Source organism: Quercus robur, chromosome 11 (assembly GCF_932294415.1).
Source record: "Quercus robur chromosome 11, dhQueRobu3.1, whole genome shotgun sequence".
NCBI lineage: Eukaryota > Viridiplantae > Streptophyta > Magnoliopsida > Fagales > Fagaceae > Quercus > Quercus robur.
Window position 1 is genome coordinate 49,476,642 of NC_065544.1, and position 18,879 is coordinate 49,495,520.

Here is an 18,879-nt window from a genome sequence, read left to right on the forward strand (position 1 = left end):
ACAAATAATTGGTATTGTATAAAATATCTAATTATGCTATCTTTCTTAGTTAAAAATAGAAGATATATCATTTTGGGTAAGATTTAAGTACAGTACTTAAGTGCTGTTTTTTAGGTTCTCCTCTTAAGATTTTGTTATGTGAATTTTTTCTCATGAAATGGAAGTGTATTTTTTACTTAAGTAGCCACATGGCTGAATTTTAAGAGGAAAATCTAATAAATAGCACCTAAGTTTTGTCTTATCATTTTTAATCCTTTTATTAGTGCTTTATCACTTGAAATAGTGCAGGAAACCAAAATTTAATACAAAGATGTTATGAATTTTCGAGAAGGTGCATAAGGAAGGAGTATAAGGTTTATATGTTTGTGCAGTGAAAAATTAGTAGTGGATATGCTTGTGAAAAAAACCAATGGCAAGACAGATAGCACCAATTCACCAGTTTTTAACAGTGAAGTAAAAAAAACAACTCATTTTAATTTGTTTTCTTTGTAATTTTAAATTTCGTTTCATCGATAGTGTTCTTAAGGCCAAACTTTTCAATCAAAGTTTTAATTTTTATATTTCAAGCACATCCACATGCGACTCCACAACCACCACATCAATGGTGATTTGATTGTAAGGTTAAACTATAATCAGATGTACATTACTCCCATGTCGGGGCAATATATTAGGGCCACCAAATTAATGTCGATAGTGAGCCTGTCACTATTATTGTCACGAAAGAGAGCAATAATCAGGAAATGAGAGAGTTATAAAATTTCTTCTCTAATTTGAATCCTATGGCTGAATAGTTTGTACTGCCTTCTCTAGTGGCTAACAATAATATCAACTGTCACCAAGATTTCAATTTGAATTTTGGGTTTCAGGCCGACAACTTGATAATGCAATGAAAATAACGAAATGAATTTTTTAATGGCAACACAAGTTGAAGGGTATGATAATATTATTTTAAGGATGCAATTTGAGTCTTAAGCCCAAAAGGTAAAAGGATCTAGGTCCAAAAAGCCTAGTATAATGAATTTGTAAAGAGTGGATTAGAAAATTAGGCTCTAACGAGTTCGGTAACAATTATAGGGGATTTAAATGACAATAAAGTAAAGATAGAATGATTTTATCTAAAGAAAATCGTTCTCGGCACAATTTGAGGAGATTAGTTCTTGTATATATTATTTGAATTTGATTACAAGTACAGTTCTTAGTACTACAGTATTCTTCTCTCAATTCTCCGATCCCCTTTCCTTAGGGTCTTTTTTCTATTTTATACTACCTTCCTTCTTTCATCTCTACCCTCCACGTGTAGATTAGATTGTTGGTGTTGATCCTTGTCCCATCAACACCTTCTTGAAGTCTTTGGAGAGTAGTTGTAAGGCTGAAAATTACTGTTCAGGTATCACTTCCTCATTAATGCAGTTAGAGAGTTAGCTACAGAGCATTTAATACGGTGGTAGTAGCTTTCTCTTATATATTATATGGTTTCCCTCTGTCTTGTGCTTCTAGGATGTTTGCCCTTATCAATAGAACTTCCTGGAATGTTGCCCTGGATGGTAGACCACACCGTTGATACTCAGCCTTGCTCAGCCGAGGAGGCATTCATCCTCGGACCACCTTCTTGGACTCTTATGACCAACCTCACCTCTTCATTTGCTAACATGGACTCTCATAACAGTAATTTACCCATCCTCGGATTACTTAATGTCCTCGGATTGGGCCCTCGGTCCAATATACATATAGATACATATATTGGGCCTATCACCCATACAATAGCCCCTCGAAATTCTCATTTCTGAATCCTCAGGAAGAAAGGTGGATTTCGATGTCACTACGACCACCCTACTTTTATCATGCATCATCTCTGTCTGTGTAAGTACCTTTTTTAACTGCCCAACACACATTCTTGACTCTTCGGTATTCGAGACGCGCCTTTATAAAATTTTTGCAGCTCCATGTTCCCCACGTTCTACGGTGCGATGCGAATCCAACGGCTAGGGATTCTATTAAAACTTAGGCGGGAATATTCCCGCTCGTTTCTCTCTCTCTCTCTCTCTCTCTCATATAAATACCGCTTGGACGCCCCACTCACTCCACTTTTACATTCACTCACTTCACTTGTGCACTTATTTGATTCACCCGTGCCCTTCACAAATATCAAAAGCCAGTCCGAGGAGAGTTTTCTTCTCTGCATAAGTCTTTTTAAACATCTCCATTTATTTTTTCTTCTACTTTTCTTCACACAGTGTCCCTTTCTCCTCGGCCCTTTTAATTTTACTTCATCCTCTTCTCTTTCTCATCTATCTCTAACAAAAAATGGGTAGATTTGCTTATTTGGTAGACTCTGCGGAAGGTATAGAAAGCTTCAAAACTTAATATAGAATCTCGCCTAGAGTCTCCATTAGGTATTGTAAGGAAGGGGACTGGCACACTAATGGGTAGGAGGGAGAAGTGGTAATCCCAATGATTGCCTTTATAGAAGGAGGGATGAGAATCCCCATGGGCACAGTCATTAGGGATTACCTTAGGGTTTATAGATTATGTAGTACCCCAATTTTGTTTTTATGATTATCACCGTACCTTACCATTTTAATATAGAGTTGATGTACTATATGTGTGTGCACGATAAGATGGGAATGGACAATTTTGTGGTGCTACAAATAGGCGAGAAAAATCAAAGTTTTAGTGCATACAATTTAGTGCGGCAATTAAACTAATAAATAAATAAATAAAAGATGAAGATGTTTTATGGGCTTCTTGGAGACTAAAGAGATAAGCTCAAGTGGATTTAAACTCCAGGCCACTACCCCACCAAGCCCACATCTCTGATGTGTTAAAATATAAGGTGGAGGAAAAGATAAATTAGGGTTTCATCACTAAGGAGGCTAAGAGGTGTTTTTCCTTGGAGTTTAGAGCACATACAATTGAAGAGGCAAAATTGTTTAGGGCATAAGATTTGGGCTACGAAATCAAGGTGAGAACTCCATCTTAATACTACTATACTGTTATAAACTTTGAGATATATTTATGGTTTTGGCAGAAAGATGTTTGTATATTAGGTAGCTTTATCGTGTTTCTTGGGTTATATGTATATTAGAGGATGGCTTACGTTAGGATAACTTTAAGGTGGTTTCGTTGGAATATATATATATATATATATATATATATTAGAGGATGACTTACGTTAGGATGACTTTAAGGTGGTTTCGTTGGAATATATATAGATATATAATCCTAGTTTTGGGCCACCGTGTATCCAAGAACATAGTAATGGATCAAATATTATTCATGAATATGGCATTCACGTTTTCATCAGAGTTATTTAATTAAATCCTAGGTTGCCCACTGTGTCTCTAGAACAAGCCATGGATTACAAATCTCTATTCGGGTATACAGCTCTTACTTTTTCATTGGGGTTTTATATTAAATCCTAGGTCAATGATATTTTGGCTACTGCCTTCCTCATGGCAATATGAGTTTCGATTAATGCAAGAAATATTATTGGTTAGAGAAACGTCAATTTAGTGTTGAAAGTGTTATTAGTTCAGCAAAGTATAATCCTAGTGAGTCCATTTGTATAGTTCGATAAGCTTTATATTTTGTGGAGGATATTAAGTAATTTTTATGATTGATGATAGGTCCTATTTAAGAGTGTTTTGAGGCTTTTTGGAGGTTGTTTCAGCTGGATTGTCAGAGTGATTCAAGTGCTGTAAGTAATTATACATAATATGCACAAATATTTTTGCATCATTGAAAGAGAAATTTCGGCTATTAAATAATGTTTTTAAGAGATACTTCGAATTTTAAATAACGTTTTGAATGTCCAAAACTCATTTAAAAGATGATTTCTAAACTAAACTATTTTCTGTAAATAATTGAGTTTCAATGTAAGTTTTCTAAAAAGGTTCTTGTTCTTTAAATTTGTAAAACCAAGTGATTTCAAAGTCGTATTCCTATTCTCCAAATGGTATTTAAAATGTTTCTTTTAGCAAATTGAAATTTCAGATTTACTCAAGAATTGTAATATATTTATATAAACTCTCCAGTTTCTATTCGTACCCCAAGAAAGTCAAGCATCCTTTGATTTATATTCTATTCGATATTGTGATCTTTGATATGCCTTTGTATTTGAAAAGAAATTGTTAATACCAAGTAAATTACTATATTTTGTATAAACTTTGCTTTGTGATATGTGACTCAAAATAAGTGTTTTTTTTTAATTGATCAGATATATCAGATATATGTGTAAATTCGCTCACAGGATTGTATGTGAGAATATGTGTTGATCCCTCACCAGCAGGGGTTAGATGTTGGTATCCGCTCACAGGATTGTATGTGAGAATATGTGATGTGTTTATGTGACACTGTGTTCTGATCAATTATATGTATGTGATTTCAGATGACTTTAAGATGCAATTACATATGTATTAAGTGATTCATTATATGTTTTGGAAAAATTATTTTTGATATCATTGAATGAGTTTGTGAAAAATCAAAATACTCGTGCTTTGCTTGACTCTATTCCGTTGTGTATTCTGTATAATTACTTACTAGATGTGTGGCTCACCCCATCAATTACAATTTTCAGATTAAAGTTTAGTTGGGGAACAGAACCTTTGGATTGCTTCGTAAGGTGCAAGGTAAAGCGTGGGAGTTTTAGGCGAAGTCAATAATACTTGAAGTCTTAAAAGTTTATTAGTTATTTTTTTATTCCGCTTTAGATTTCACTGTATTTTGGAGATTATTCTAAATTTGTGGAGTTTGGATTTTTGTAAGAGGTTTTATTTAAGAGTATTGTTTCTTTGGAGTTTTAATTTATTTTGGATTAATTATGTTTATGGAGTTATATAAGTTTAGCAGGTTAGTCATGCATCTAAATTCATGTTCCATGGATTTGGGTCGTGACAGATTAGCTCCCACCCAATGTTCCTTAAATATGTTTAGGATTTGGGATAGCGTAGATGCCCTTAGTGAGAAAATGGGCCTAAACCTTACCCACCATGATGTCAATTGGGTCTACAACCTCCACCACCTAAAAGGGCAGATATACTACCTCAAAACTAGGTACCCCGAGGTTAGGCTCATTTCATATCTCCCTGACTCCAACAAAGGCATGAACAGAGACTTCCTGATCATTTCAGGGGAATGGCACAATGGCTTCCCTTGCCCGACGAGAAAGGGGTAGCCATGTGGGGTTTTAGGTTAATTCAAAGTCACCTTGTTTTCCTTTTGATATGTTCTTCACCCATTTACTTATGTTTATGCTTGCAATTGAATTTTTTCCTTTGATTTGTTCCATTTTTTGTTGACAATGTTTTTTGTTTTCCAAATGATTTTGCAGATAAGAACACTGCTATTCCAAATTTCAGTCTTGTCAACAAGTTGAGCTTAGACAAGATATTGAAAGCCTAGGTGTTCATTCATAGTGATAGTCAGCTAAGAGTAGCGCACCTAATCCTTGGCTACACCCCCCTTTTATCAAGCTCCCAGACGCCGAAGTGCGTGATCAAAGCAAAAGACCTTCGCTTACAACAAATCGATGTAGCTGTACCTGGCTTCCTCAACCCAAATCCGGGACCTCAAGGTGTGCTAAAAGTAGAACCCATCTTTTAGTATAAAGTCGAAGACTTAGCCACCCCCTCACGGTCAGCTACCAAAGAAGAAGAAGAAAAAGAAGAAGAAGGAGTGGTTGAAGTGTTCGGTTCTGAGGACGATTTTGAGGTCTTTAACCAACCTCAATCTCCAGAAGCCTTCATTGGTGATTTCAGTCACCTGCCTCCTGTCGAAGTAAGCCAAACGCAAGGAGATCTCTCCATTCCAGAAGCCATGGGGATATAACGTAAGCCCAGAGCTGGTCTTCTGGACGTCATGGAGTCTCAGTCTGGGAGCAAGGTGCCCCCTCCTCCATCCTTTTTGCCTTCCCGACCTAATCTTGCGAACCACAAGAGAAAAAGGGATCAAAGAGGTCCTGAAGTAGTGGAAGGAGGGAAAGGTCCCTTCCCTAAGGAGGCCGAGCTCTAGAGGGGAGCTAAACAAGCCAAGGTAGCATAGACCTTGGTGGATAAGAGAGTTGAATCTCAAATTGGGGTCCTTGCCTGGACGCTTGCTCTGGTGCTGGACGGAGCTCCCTTGCCTGTTGATGCTTCAATTAGAAACTTCCAGCAAGGGAGGCCGGATACGTGGCCGATGCTGTGGGCAGGCTTTACTGCTGCTTGAAGATATGGCCGATTAAAGGTCAATGAGGAAGCATGAGGTATTTCTCAGTTTAAAGAGAGATCTTGCCCTGGTAAGTTCATTAACTGCCCATTTTCTCATTATCATAGCAATAATCTCTTTTATACTTGTACTTATACTTTGCTGATTTTATTATTTCTTATTTTTTTAAAGACTGTCCAGGCTGCCCACAGGGTTGAGGAAATAGTCATCAGCTCTCACAAGGCAATGAAGGAAGAGGAGGGTAAGCACGTTACCGCCGTGAAAGCTTTCGAACTAGCAGAGAAGAAGTCACATGACCTTAATGCTAAGCTAGTTGAAGCTGACCAGGATAAGAAAAGTGCCGAGACTGCTTTGGATGGGGTGGAGAGGCACGCGGAGGCTCAGCGCAAGCAGCTTCACCAAGCCGAGGATGAGCTCTTCGCTTCTAGAAGTCAGATCAAAGTCCTGACAAAGAAGTTGGAGGAGGCCGAGAAGGCCAAGGAGCAGGCCGAGCAGGATGGCTATGACGTGGGTGTGGTAGAGATCGAAGAAGCCTTCATGGCTGAGGTCTCGGAGGTGTGTAGATTCTACTGCCTCTAAGTGTGGAACGAGGCCCTCGACCAAGCTAGGGTTAAGGCCTCCTCTGCCCTTAGGAGAGTAGAGAATGTGTATTACCCTCCAGCCATCCGTGTCTTGGGCTCCACGGGCTCCAAGGAGGCAGATGAAGGCAAGGAAAGCCCAACCAAAACTCTTCCCACAGCTAACATCTCCCCCGAGGCAACAGAGCAATTCGAGGACATTGAAAAGGCAGCAGACATCACCAATGAGGTGGCCCATGATGCCCCTTGCCTCCAGCTGCCCCCAAAGACCCCCCCCCCCCTCTCAAGGAGAAAAAGGCTTCCCACAACATGGAGATCATGCTGGAAACTCTCCCCATACCCACCAAGGAAGACCTTAAAGGTAAAGGCCCAGCATCCTCCACAGCAGCCACCACCCAGCCTCCCAAGATTCCAAAGGATAAACTTGTAATAAAAATGAAGCCATAAGTTGTCTTTCTCTTTTTTATTTTTTTTTAATTTTTTTAACTGTTGTTTTTGTTTTCGCAAGTTGTAACCACATTGTTCTTTTGTAACCCTTTTGCCTTTTTCTAAGGCTTAAATTAATGAAAATTATAAAGATTTCCTCTACTATTGTGATACTTATGCAAATCTTGATATAGTTTCTGTTTTATTCAACATTTAACCAATGTGAAAATGAGGCGCAGTTTCATTTAGTTTTTTTTTTTTTTTTTTGAGAGATCAGTTTCATTTAGTTATCTACATGAATAATAATGCGTTTGAAATCTCAACAGAGTATATCTTTTACTCCAATAACATACAAAATGGTGGAGTATCCATACATGTCTAAGTCCACTTAATCCCCTATTAATTAGTAAGTCTAAAGGACTAAAGGGACAATCAATTCTCAAATAGATAACATGTATTCCTGCAAATGCTTTAAGTGATGCTCATGAGTGTCTATTTAAGCATGTTACTACAATGAAGATCTCTGCCATTTAGAATGGTTGATTTTATTTGACACTTAAACCAATAATAGGAAGTAATAATTTACTCAAAGTATATGGTCCAAGGAGCCAGACGTGACTAAGGTTCTGTTTAATACTTAGCAGAAATAATAGGAAGTATTAATTTATCTAAAGCATGTGGTTCGAGGAGCCAGACATGACTAAGATTCTATTTAATACTTAGTAGAATGATATGAAGTATTAATTTACCTAAAGTATGTGGTCCAAGGAACCAGACATGACTAAGGTTCTGTTTAACACTTACATAAATAATTTTAAATATCAATTTACCCAAGGTATGTGGTCCAAGGAGCTAGGCATGACCAATGTTCTGTTTGATACTTAGCAAAATGATATGAAGTATTAATTTACCCAAAGTATGTGGTTCGAGGAGCCAGACATGACTAGAATTCTGTTTAACACTTAGAAGAATGAGATGAAGTATTAATTTATCCAAAGCATGTGATCCGAGGAGTCAAGCATGACTAAGGTTCTGTTCAACTCATAGAAGAATGATATGAAGTATTAATTTTTCCAAAGTATGTGGTCTGAGAAATCAGGCATGACTAAGGTTCTGTTTAACACTTAGAAGAATGAGATGAAGTATTAATTTACCCAAAATATGTGATTCAAGGAACCAGGCATGACTAAGGTTCTGTTTAATATTTAAGCAAATAAGAAGTATAGTGCATAGTGTAATAAACAAAAATATGGCGAAAAAGACTTTCATTAATAATAATACTTTCACAGGTTATTTACATTCCAGGTTAATAATAATACTTTCATTAATAACAACATTTTCATCTAGATTTTCAAGATAATATGCACCTATTCCAGCCACTGAGATGATGTAATATGGCCCTTCCCAATTGGACCCTAATTTTCTCCAGGTTGGGTTCTTTGTAGTACTCAAAAACTTTCTCAACACCAAGTCCCCAGGCGCTAATGGCCTTAACCTCACATTGGCGTCATATCCTTGCTTGAGCTTATGTTGATAATATGCCAATTGAACCATGACATTTTCTCTTCGCTCTTCAATTAGATCTAAACTCTTCTCTAGCAGCCTGTCATTGTTGCCTAGAGTGAAAGAACTCATCCTTAGTGTTGGGAATCCAGCCTCCAAAGGAATCACCGTTTCAGCTCCATAAATCATTGAGAAAGGGGTCTCCCCTGTTGACCTGCAAGGTGTAGTCCAATATGTCCAAAGGACGTGTGACAACTCTTCCACCCATTTTCCCTTTGCATCATCCAATCTCTTCTTGAGTGTATTCACTATGACCTTATTGACAGCCTTGGCCTGTCCATTCCCCTGTGGATAAGCCAAGGTGGAATACCTATTCGTTATGCCTAGGTCATAACAGTACCTCCTGAAGGCTTTGCTATCAAACTGAAGACCGTTGTCTGAGATGAGGGTATAAGGGATCCCAAATCGAATGAAAATGTTTTTCCAAACAAATTTCTTGGTATCCACATCCCTGATATTGTCCAATGGTTCAGCTTCAACCCACTTGGTAAAGTAATTCGTGCCGACTAGTAGCCATCTCTTATTTCCTGCTACCTTAGGGAAAGACCCTACAATATCCAAGCCCCATTGAGCAAAAGGCCAAGGGCTGGATAGAGGATTTAGGACACCCTTTAGTTGGTGAATGTTTGGGGCAAATCTCTGGCATTGGTCACACTTCTTCACGTACTCTTGTGCTTCCTTCTGCATGTTTGGCCACTAATATCCCTAAGTGAGGGCCTTATGAGATAAGGATCTACCTCCTGTATGACTTCCACAAATCCCTTCATGTAACTCCTCCAAGAGTAGCTCTAATGTCTCAGGGTGTATGCATAGTAAATATGGTCCAGAAAAAGAGCACTTGTACAACTTTTGGTCACCGGACAGTCAAAATCGAGGAGCCTTTCTTTGCACCTTGTTAGCCTCGGACTTCCCCTCAGGCAAGATATCCTCCTTAAGGAATAGCACAATAGAGTCCATCCAGCTAGGTCCCACCCTGATTTGATGGATACATACCACCTTTCTCTTCATCTCAGTAGGCTTGCACAAGTCTTCAACAAGGATAACCCGAGGTAAACCCTGTGCTGAGGAGGTTACAAGAGTGGCCAGAGAATCAGTATGAGTGTTTCCACTTCTAGGGATGTGTTGTAAGTTGAAAGACTTAAACCTTGATTGTAAGTGCCTAACCTGATTTAAGTACTCTTGCATTCTCACATCCTTGGCTTCCAACTCTCCTTTCATCTAGCCTATGACCAATCTTGAATTAGAGAATATCTCCATTGTTTTTCCTCCCATTTTCTGAACCACAGTCATTCTTACCAATAGAGCCTCATACTCGGTCTCATTGTTTGTGGCTGAGAAGCCCAACCTTAAAGATTTCTCAATAATGATCTTATCAGGAGAAATTACAACTAGCCCCACTTCAGATCCTCTTTGATTGGCCGTACCATCAACGTACACCCTCTAGGATAAAGGTTCTTGCAAGGAGACCACACCAACTGATTTTCCACCCATGTCCTGCTTCTCTATCTTCTTTTTTAATGGGGATTCATCAAAATTGGCCCCCAAATTTGTGAGGACCTGGCCCTTGATAGAGGTGCGAAGCATATATTTGATATCAAAAGCCCTTAGGATCGTACCCCATTTGGCAATCCTTCCTGTGTAATCAGCACTTCGAAGTAGTGATTTAAGCGGAAGTTGGGTTAAAACAACAACTGTATGGGATTGGAAGTAATGAGGGAGTTTGCGTGTAGAATATACTACTGCCAAAATGGCCTTCTCCAATGGTAAATAACGAACTTCTGCTTCATGTAAAGACTTGCTCATGTAGTAGACCGGCATCTACACACCATTGTCACCCCGTACCAGCACTAAGCTCACGGCATGGGAAGCCACAACAATATAAGCAAATAAAACCCCATCCATCTTAGGCGTGGACATAACAAGTGGCCGAGAAAGGTATTCCTTAATTTGTTGGAAAACTAAGACACACTCCTCTGTCCGCTCAAATCCCTTCCACTTGTTCAACAATTGGAAGAAAGGTCTGCACCTGTCCACCGACCGAGAGATAAATTGGTTTAGGGCAACAACCATCCCTGTCAACTTCTGAACCACCTTGGGATTTTGAGGTGGCTGTAAACTATTAATTGCCTTAATCTGATCAGGGTTGACCTCAATTTCTCGATGAGTTACCATATAGCCCAGAAATTTACCAGACCCCATGCCAAAAGAGTATTTAGAAGCATTGAGGTGCAGTTTGTGTTTCCTTAGTATTTTAAAGATATTTCAGAGGTCTCCCATGTGCTCGGACACCACCTTACTTTTCACCACCATATCATCTATATAAACTTCAATACTTTTGCCTAATTGTGGTTTGAACATCTTGGTCATCATCCTTAGTCAAACAAGAACGTGAAGTTAATGAAAAATAAACTATTACTATATTCAAAGTTAAACAATAACAACACACACACACACACACACACACACACATAATGATGAACGTACCGTATCAGAAATTTTGTCCATAGCTCGGATGATTTCGGAGGACTCAGGCATGGTTGAGATGTATGAAACAAGCTCCGTAGGCCTAACAATAATATAAACAAAAATTTATTCAAAAATAAATAAAAATTTTCACAATGATTTAGAAATGCATTTTTGAAAATCAACGTTTATAGAGAGAGTGTACCTTTCGATAGCTTCGTCGACGAAGCGTTGAAAGCCATTGGGAGATTTCAGATGATCGAAGCCGTAGAGGCTGGTGGAGGCTCCGCTTTGAAGTGGAGGGATGACGGAGGTGTGGTAATGTTGAGTCTGGGTAGGATCTGAATTACTGGATCCGATAAATGGTTTGTGACGGAGATTTGGTGCGATTCTATGGATTAGGTGCCACATGATGGTTCTGTTAGTGGTTGAGAGCAAAAGCGAGAGCAAGAGCGAGATATAGAGCAAGAGAGAGGGAGCGATTGAATTCTGTTTGGTTGCCTAGAAAATAACAAGAAAATTGACCTATGAGAAACAGAGTGCGATAGTGAGAGTGAGAACGAGATATAGAGCGAGAGAGAGGGAGTGATTGTAGAGTAAATATATAAAAGCTATAAAAGCTCCGTGTTTTTATTTTCGGTATTTATAACCTGTTGATAAAAAATAGTTAATTTCTTCTTTTCAACATTCATCCAACTGTTGATATAAATTAGCACTGTTTAATCACTTGGCATATGAATTTCTCACCACTTATTTACCACTTATTTCAACAATTATGCCAATTGTGGAAATATATATGTGAATCTATCACCACTTATTTCAATAGTTATGTCAACTGTAGAAATACATATGTGAATTTTTCAACAGTTGAGTGCAAATGTAGAAACTAAAGGCTTTTATCAACATTTTTTAGTGACTGTAGATAAAAATATGTTGAAAAATCTCATGTTTGTTGTAGTGTGGGGAACATGTAGGTATTGATATCAACTCTTTGAAATCTAAAGCTAATGTGTCATGGTCTAGTAATATTGCTATTAGGGAAGGAAAAATAAATGAAGCTTGGATTAGTTACAACTCCAGTTCAAATGATTTGTGTGTTTCTTTCACTGGTTTTGGAGACAATGTTACTGTAAGGCAATCTCTATCTATAAATGTTAATTTGATAGATTTCCTGCCTGATTGGGTTACTTTTGGATTCTCAACTGCAACAGGAAATGATTGTGCCATACATACTATTTATTCTTGGTATTTTAGTTCAAGTTTCGAAATAGTAGGTTTAAGCCCCAATTCAACCTTTGGCCAGGGGAAAGACAACAAGTTAAGGTTTGTTTTTCTTGTGGTGTTTGGTACTGTTGTTGGATTTGTTTTTGTTGTGTTGATTTTGTGTGTCTTGTGGAAGAGGTATAAGAGTGATAATAATGATGTTCATGCATCTAATAATCATGTTGTTGAAGAATTCTCAAGGGGAAGAGTACCTTGAGAGTTCTCATATAATGAATTGGCTTGTGCAACAAATAATTTCAATGATGAACAAATATTGGGTCGAGGAGGATTTGGCGTGGTATATAGAGGATCTTTAATGGGCTCAAAATCCTTTGTTGTCATTAAGAAGATATCAAAGAATTCTAGGCAGGGAGTAAACGAGTATGCATCAGAAATAAATGTCATTAGTCAACTAAGACATCGGAATTTGGTGGAACTCATTGGTTGGTGCCATGAAAGAAGAAGAGAGCTCTTGCTTGTTTATGAGTTCATGCCCAATGGATGTTTGGATTCACATCTTTATGGAGAAGGAATCTTATTGACATGGGAAAGAAGGTACAAGATTGTAAGAAACTTGGCCTCGGCCTTGCTTTACTTGCATGAAGGATGAGAACATTGTGTGTTGCATAGAGATATCAAATCGAGCAATATTATGCTTGATTCAAACTTTAATTTCAAATTTGGGGATTTTGGGTTGGCTAGGCTTATGGACCATGCCATAGGGTCACGAACTACTAAATCAGCAGGCACCTGGGGCTATATGGATCCGACATGTGTGACAGGGCTAGTAAGAAATTAGATGTCTATGGTTTTGGAATTGTTGCATTAGAGATAGCCACTAGAAGAAGACCAATCGATCGAAGTGCCCCACAAGACTTGTTGCCGTGGGTTCAAATGCTTGTTAATTGTAGGGCTCTGGTGTTGTCACTTCGATCATGATCATAGGCCACCTTTGATGTTGCAAGCAATTCAAGTGATCAATGTTCAAGATACAGCAGGATTTTAAATGTTCTATCTAAAGATCCATCTATCTATAGAAGAATAGTTGAAAAATTAATCTATCTTATATTAACAAGGCATGACTTGAACTATAGTGTATATAGACTTAGTCAATTCATGTACAAACATAGTTTAGTTTGGTGATTTAATTGTGTCTATACTAATATCAGCTCCAATACCTAATTGGACTTGTTCTTGTAGAAGACTTCTCATTTGTCTGGATTCTAGTATGTGATTAACTCCATAGTAACATGTCCACAACAACCTATTGATTGTTGTAGTTTGGTAGAGTTCTTCAATCCACGCTAGAAGATCTAAAACAGCTTGACACAAAGCCCTATGGCGCATAAAAAGTTGCAGCAACTCCTGTTAAGCGTGTATTTCTCTATATTTCTTTGTACATATGATAATAGTTGTTAAGTATGCCTTTTATATGTTCTAAAACCTTAATACACGAATCCCTAGAAAGTCATCATTATGGGCCATAAATTGATCCTAGAATTCAAAGTACTCAAAGCTCGATAGATTGAGAGGTGTCAAGGTTCGTTAAATCTCGATAAATCAACAAGTATCGAGTAGATATCGACATTTGCAGTTTAATCTTTTTTGAGCAGTTTTTTTTTAGTGTTCTTGTGTTTTCAGTAATACCATTTATACATCCACTTTAAAGTATTCTTGAACATACTAGAAACTATGACCATGGTTTTAAAATCTGGACTGTTCAAAGAACTGTACAAGAGAGAGGTTCAAGGTTTTTAAGGTCAGACGGAAGTCAAATCGAGATTGAATTGTGATAATGTCATAATTTATTTAATAATTATTTAAAATATAAATAAATATATTAAATTAGTAAAAAATGAAAATTTAACTAAAATATTTCAAATAAATATAAAAATTTATTTTGCAAATAAAAATTTTTCAACCTAAGATTTATGGTGAATTTATTACAAAATTAACGTTACTTTAAATATTAATCCAATACAAGAATTTATTGTAAAAATATTATAAAAATATTGTGTGAAGATATCATTACATTAATTTCTAACCCAATACAAATTTAAAACCTTTTTCTTCCTTTCTTTTTATTCCCTCTATTCACCTGCCCATATCACGTCTGGTCTCATCCATACATCAACTTCACCCATTTTTATTTTTATTTCCCCAAGGCTTCCATTTCCCAAAGTTTAATCTACACCACACCTTTTAAAACAATCTCTACAACAAGTCAGCCATTTACTTCTAGTCTTCTTCCTATCTTTTTCTCCTTTCATCTTCTTGAGTTTCCTTTGTTTCTTTCGTCACTTCAACTTCCCAGTTCACACCTTTTTTTTTTCATTACCTTTCTTAAGTTTTCTTAAACCAGTTTACGCAACATCTAGAGAGTAGAGACAGGAAAACAAGACAGAGAAGATTAAGAAGAAAAGTTCTGAAGAGATAACAAATGAGAGATAGAGCTAGCGAGATAGAGATGATGGGATCTCAATATTTTCAATGTTTGACAACATCTCATAGTGTTGAAGCTTCAACCATGGTGATGAGGTGCTGTGAGCTTCTAAAATTTTTTTATTAAAAAAAGCGTTGATTTGAATCGTGAGAATCGTTCACGGTTTTCAAATCTGAGCGGTTCAATTGCGGTTTGAACGGTTTTGTGCTTTTTGTGCATAGAACAGTTTTGATGATTAAAAGAACCGTGTTAGTGAGAAGTTCCCGGTTACTCGGGTCGGACCATACAGTCTAGTTTGGGTTTGAAAACTGTGACTATGACTCAATTATATGTAAAGTGAATTTTGTCTTAGGATATACCAATTTACAAATGTGACCCTTAAACTATTCATGTGTATGTTTAGATACATAAATTTTTTATAAGTAACGTGGCTTATTTAAATAATGACATAAATATTCTTATAAATCATAAAGGAGGAAATTACTCCAAATTAGTGTGGAGGTAAACGTTTTTCCTGTAAAGACTAATAAAAGAACTTTGTCCTATTTTGGTTTGGCATTTATCCATCCATTTACGCCAAATGGCAGTGACAGGCCTCATCTTCCGCACTTTTTTTTTTCCTCAATTTTAATTTGGCAGAATAAAGCCATTGAGAATGACACAAATAAAAAGCACCAAGTCTTAAGTCTTAATCCACTATTAAGCTTTATTTCCTTTTCTTCATGGATATTAAGGTTTATTTTAATTATATTTTATTCGTGGATAGGCTTACTGTTTTAGCGGCAGACCACTATTGATCGGGTTTGCCCTTGGGAAACTTCCAATCATTTTAGCTAAGAGCATCCACAGTAGTAGAGCTAAAAATTTAGCTATTTAGCTCTACCAAAAGTTATTTTATCTATTTTACCTACACACATACTACAGCAGTGGATCTATTTTAGTTTTCAACACAATAAAATAATATAAACATCACAATAAAATAATATATCCACTACAATAAAATAATATATCCTACTACCAAAAAAAATCCACAGCACTAACCACAACCACTTCTAACATTAGCCACAGCCACAACCACACCTACAACCACCACCACCACCAGCAGTCCACAGCAGGGAAAAAAAAAAAAAAAACCACCAACCCAAATCTCCAATCTTTTTCCTTAACTCAAACCAAACAAAATCACCAATTACAAACAAAATAAAAAATCACCAATCATAGAGCTGGGCTTCGGTGAGGAGGATAGTGTCGGCGTGGGTCTGATTGGCGGAAGAGAAGTAGGTCTGAGGCGGATCGGTGGCGTGGGTCTAACACGTGCGGCTGTGGAAGAGGCAGTGCTGCCGAGGAAGGAGAGGAATCCGGAATTGCTGGCTCTTGATTGTTGAGGAAGAGATCCTTTTGAACTCTAAACGCACCGTTCGCGCACATGATCGCGAAACCGAGCATCAACATCGAGATGAGGAACGATCCGACGGTGGTGAGGAAAACGACGATGACAGTTAAGAGCAAGAGACTGATCTTGCAATTGGAGAACGTGCGGGTGAGAATGACGAGAGGCTGATAGTAAAGTCTAGGTAGTAAGGAGAGAGAGAGATAGGCTGATAGGGGAGAGAGAAAGTGAGAGACGATTTTGAGAGAGTTTGAGGGAATATTATTTTAATTGGGGCCAGGAGTAAAATAATATTTTTTTTGTTTAGCTCTCATGAACAGTGCACATCTATCTATAGATGTGCACTGTAGCAATGGAGCTAAAAAAAATAGATTTAGCTCCATTGCTGGAGCATGCTTTTTGATGTTTGAGTAGCTAAAAAATACCAATTTACCAATATAGCACCACTGCTGTGAGTGCTCTAACATTGATATTCAAATTACACTCTGCGACCTAACCTCACTTCAAAGTTCCCATAGTGGTTGTTTACACCTTCAAAATTAAAGTTCCAATCATGGTTGTTTACAACTTCAAGCTCAATCAATTCCTATTAATCCTCTTCATGCTCTTCAGTTTCTTCTCTAGACCAACCCCATTTCAATTTCACTAATTTTAGTTGTTTCACTCTTAACATTACCTAAGAGCTTAAATAGCACCTCCTTGTATTTTCAACAAAAATGTTAAATCCCCACTCTCATAATTATCAATTTATAAATAATAATAATAATAAAAATCTAACAAGGAGTAAGTGTAGATGCCATTAAATTTCTTAGGTCAGCCATGGTTGGAACAAGGAGTATAACAAGTCTATCTTCAAAACTTCCAATAATTTATTTTAGAATTAAATTACCTAGGTCAGATTGCGCTGTAGGCGGGGGTATCAACTAGCTTCATCATCATCTTCTTCTTCTTTTTTATTTTTTTATTTAAAGAATGACTATTTCTATGCCTTGGTCCTATTTTAATTTGGCATTTCTCTATGCTTCACTCTGGTGGCAATGAGGTACAATATCTTGCTCTTTTGCTTCTTCTTTATGGCCTGTTTGGAAGTTAAAAAAAGGAGGGGGAGTAGAGTAAAGGGAGGGAGAGTAATTCAATTACCTTGTTTGGAAGTTTTTTAAGGAAGAAGTGGGAGGGATTTGGAGGGGTTTCAACTACCTCTAACCCCTCATTTTTAATTCCCCCAAATTGGAGAGATTTGGAGGGAGAGTACAGTAGATAAATTATTGACCAAATGAATTTTCCAAGTTACCCTTTTTAAATTAACAAAATTACAAACTGATTATATAATCTTTGTTTGTTTCTTGAGAAAATTTAAGGTGAATGAAAAAAAAACATCATTTTATGAAGAAACTGTAGAAACTCAGAACCAACACCAACTCTCCACAGTTACAAACCAAAAGCCAATCACAAGCACCCAAAAATAAACCATCATCAAAAGAAGAAAAACAAACAAACAAACATGGAAGACCCAAACAGAGCCGAAGTCGAACGCTTACTCGAAATCTCCGAGAAGCTCCTCCAAACCCAAGATCTCACCGGTTCGCGCGACTTCGCGATCTTAGCCCAAGAAACTAAGCCGCTCTTGGATGGCTTAGATCAAATCTTGGCTGTCACCGACGTCCTCTTGGCTGCTGAGAAGCGCATGAACAACCACAATGACTGGTACTTGATTCTCCAGCTCGATCGCCGGTCGGACGATCAAGAACTCATCAAGAAACTATCCGCTGGCGCCGATGACTTCAACGTGGTGTGATATGATCAGCTAGGGTGCGTGTCCTAGGCTTTGAGGCATGGATGGAAAACTAGGGAGAGATGCACAGGAGATTTTGATCTGTGATGAGATTAGTGTTACATTACAGGATAGGCACGTAACTTTTTGTTTGGTTGGTGAGAAATGCGAAGAAACTGTGGGAATTTATGAAGGATTTTTATTTTTATTATAATTTTTTTTAGGTAATAAAAATTATTTTCTATTAGTTAATAGTAGTTTTATACTTTTATTAGTGGTATTTGATGGAATGAGAATGTTGATTAAATAATTATTTAATCTAACAAATTAATCATAAATCAATGTTACAAATCTATTTTCAGATAGGGGTAAATTTGTCTATTTAAATCATTTCCTCTCATTTTCATTATAATTTTTAAAACATTCAAATAAGAGGAAGGGTTTATGACTCTCTTCCCCTTACTAATTTTAAAAACATCCAAACAAGGTGGAGGATAATCATTCCCCTCTACTCTCCTCTCCTCTACTCCCCTCTACTCTTCTCTCTCTCTAAACTTCCAAACATGCCATTAATTTCTTCTTATTCTTCTTCCAATCAAAGAAAAAGTCAATGAACAAGTCCGGACCGTTTCAGCGTGCTAGTTAATTAATTAGTTACCACCTAGTTGATAGTTGTGTTTTTTTACATAGCAGGCTGTAACAACCACTTGTTAATTAATAGCATTTCTGCTTGTCTTCTTCTTCTTTCTATTAATTTTTGGCTTGTCTTTTCTAATTT

At 37.3% G+C, this 18,879-nt stretch overlaps 1 pseudogene; it reads left to right on the plus strand.

Annotated features, from left to right (window-relative positions):
- Positions 1-11,304: 11,304 nt before the first annotated feature.
- On the plus strand, positions 11,305-13,503 carry LOC126705158 (L-type lectin-domain containing receptor kinase IX.1-like; annotated as a pseudogene).
- The last annotated feature ends 5,376 nt before the right edge of the window (positions 13,504-18,879 follow it).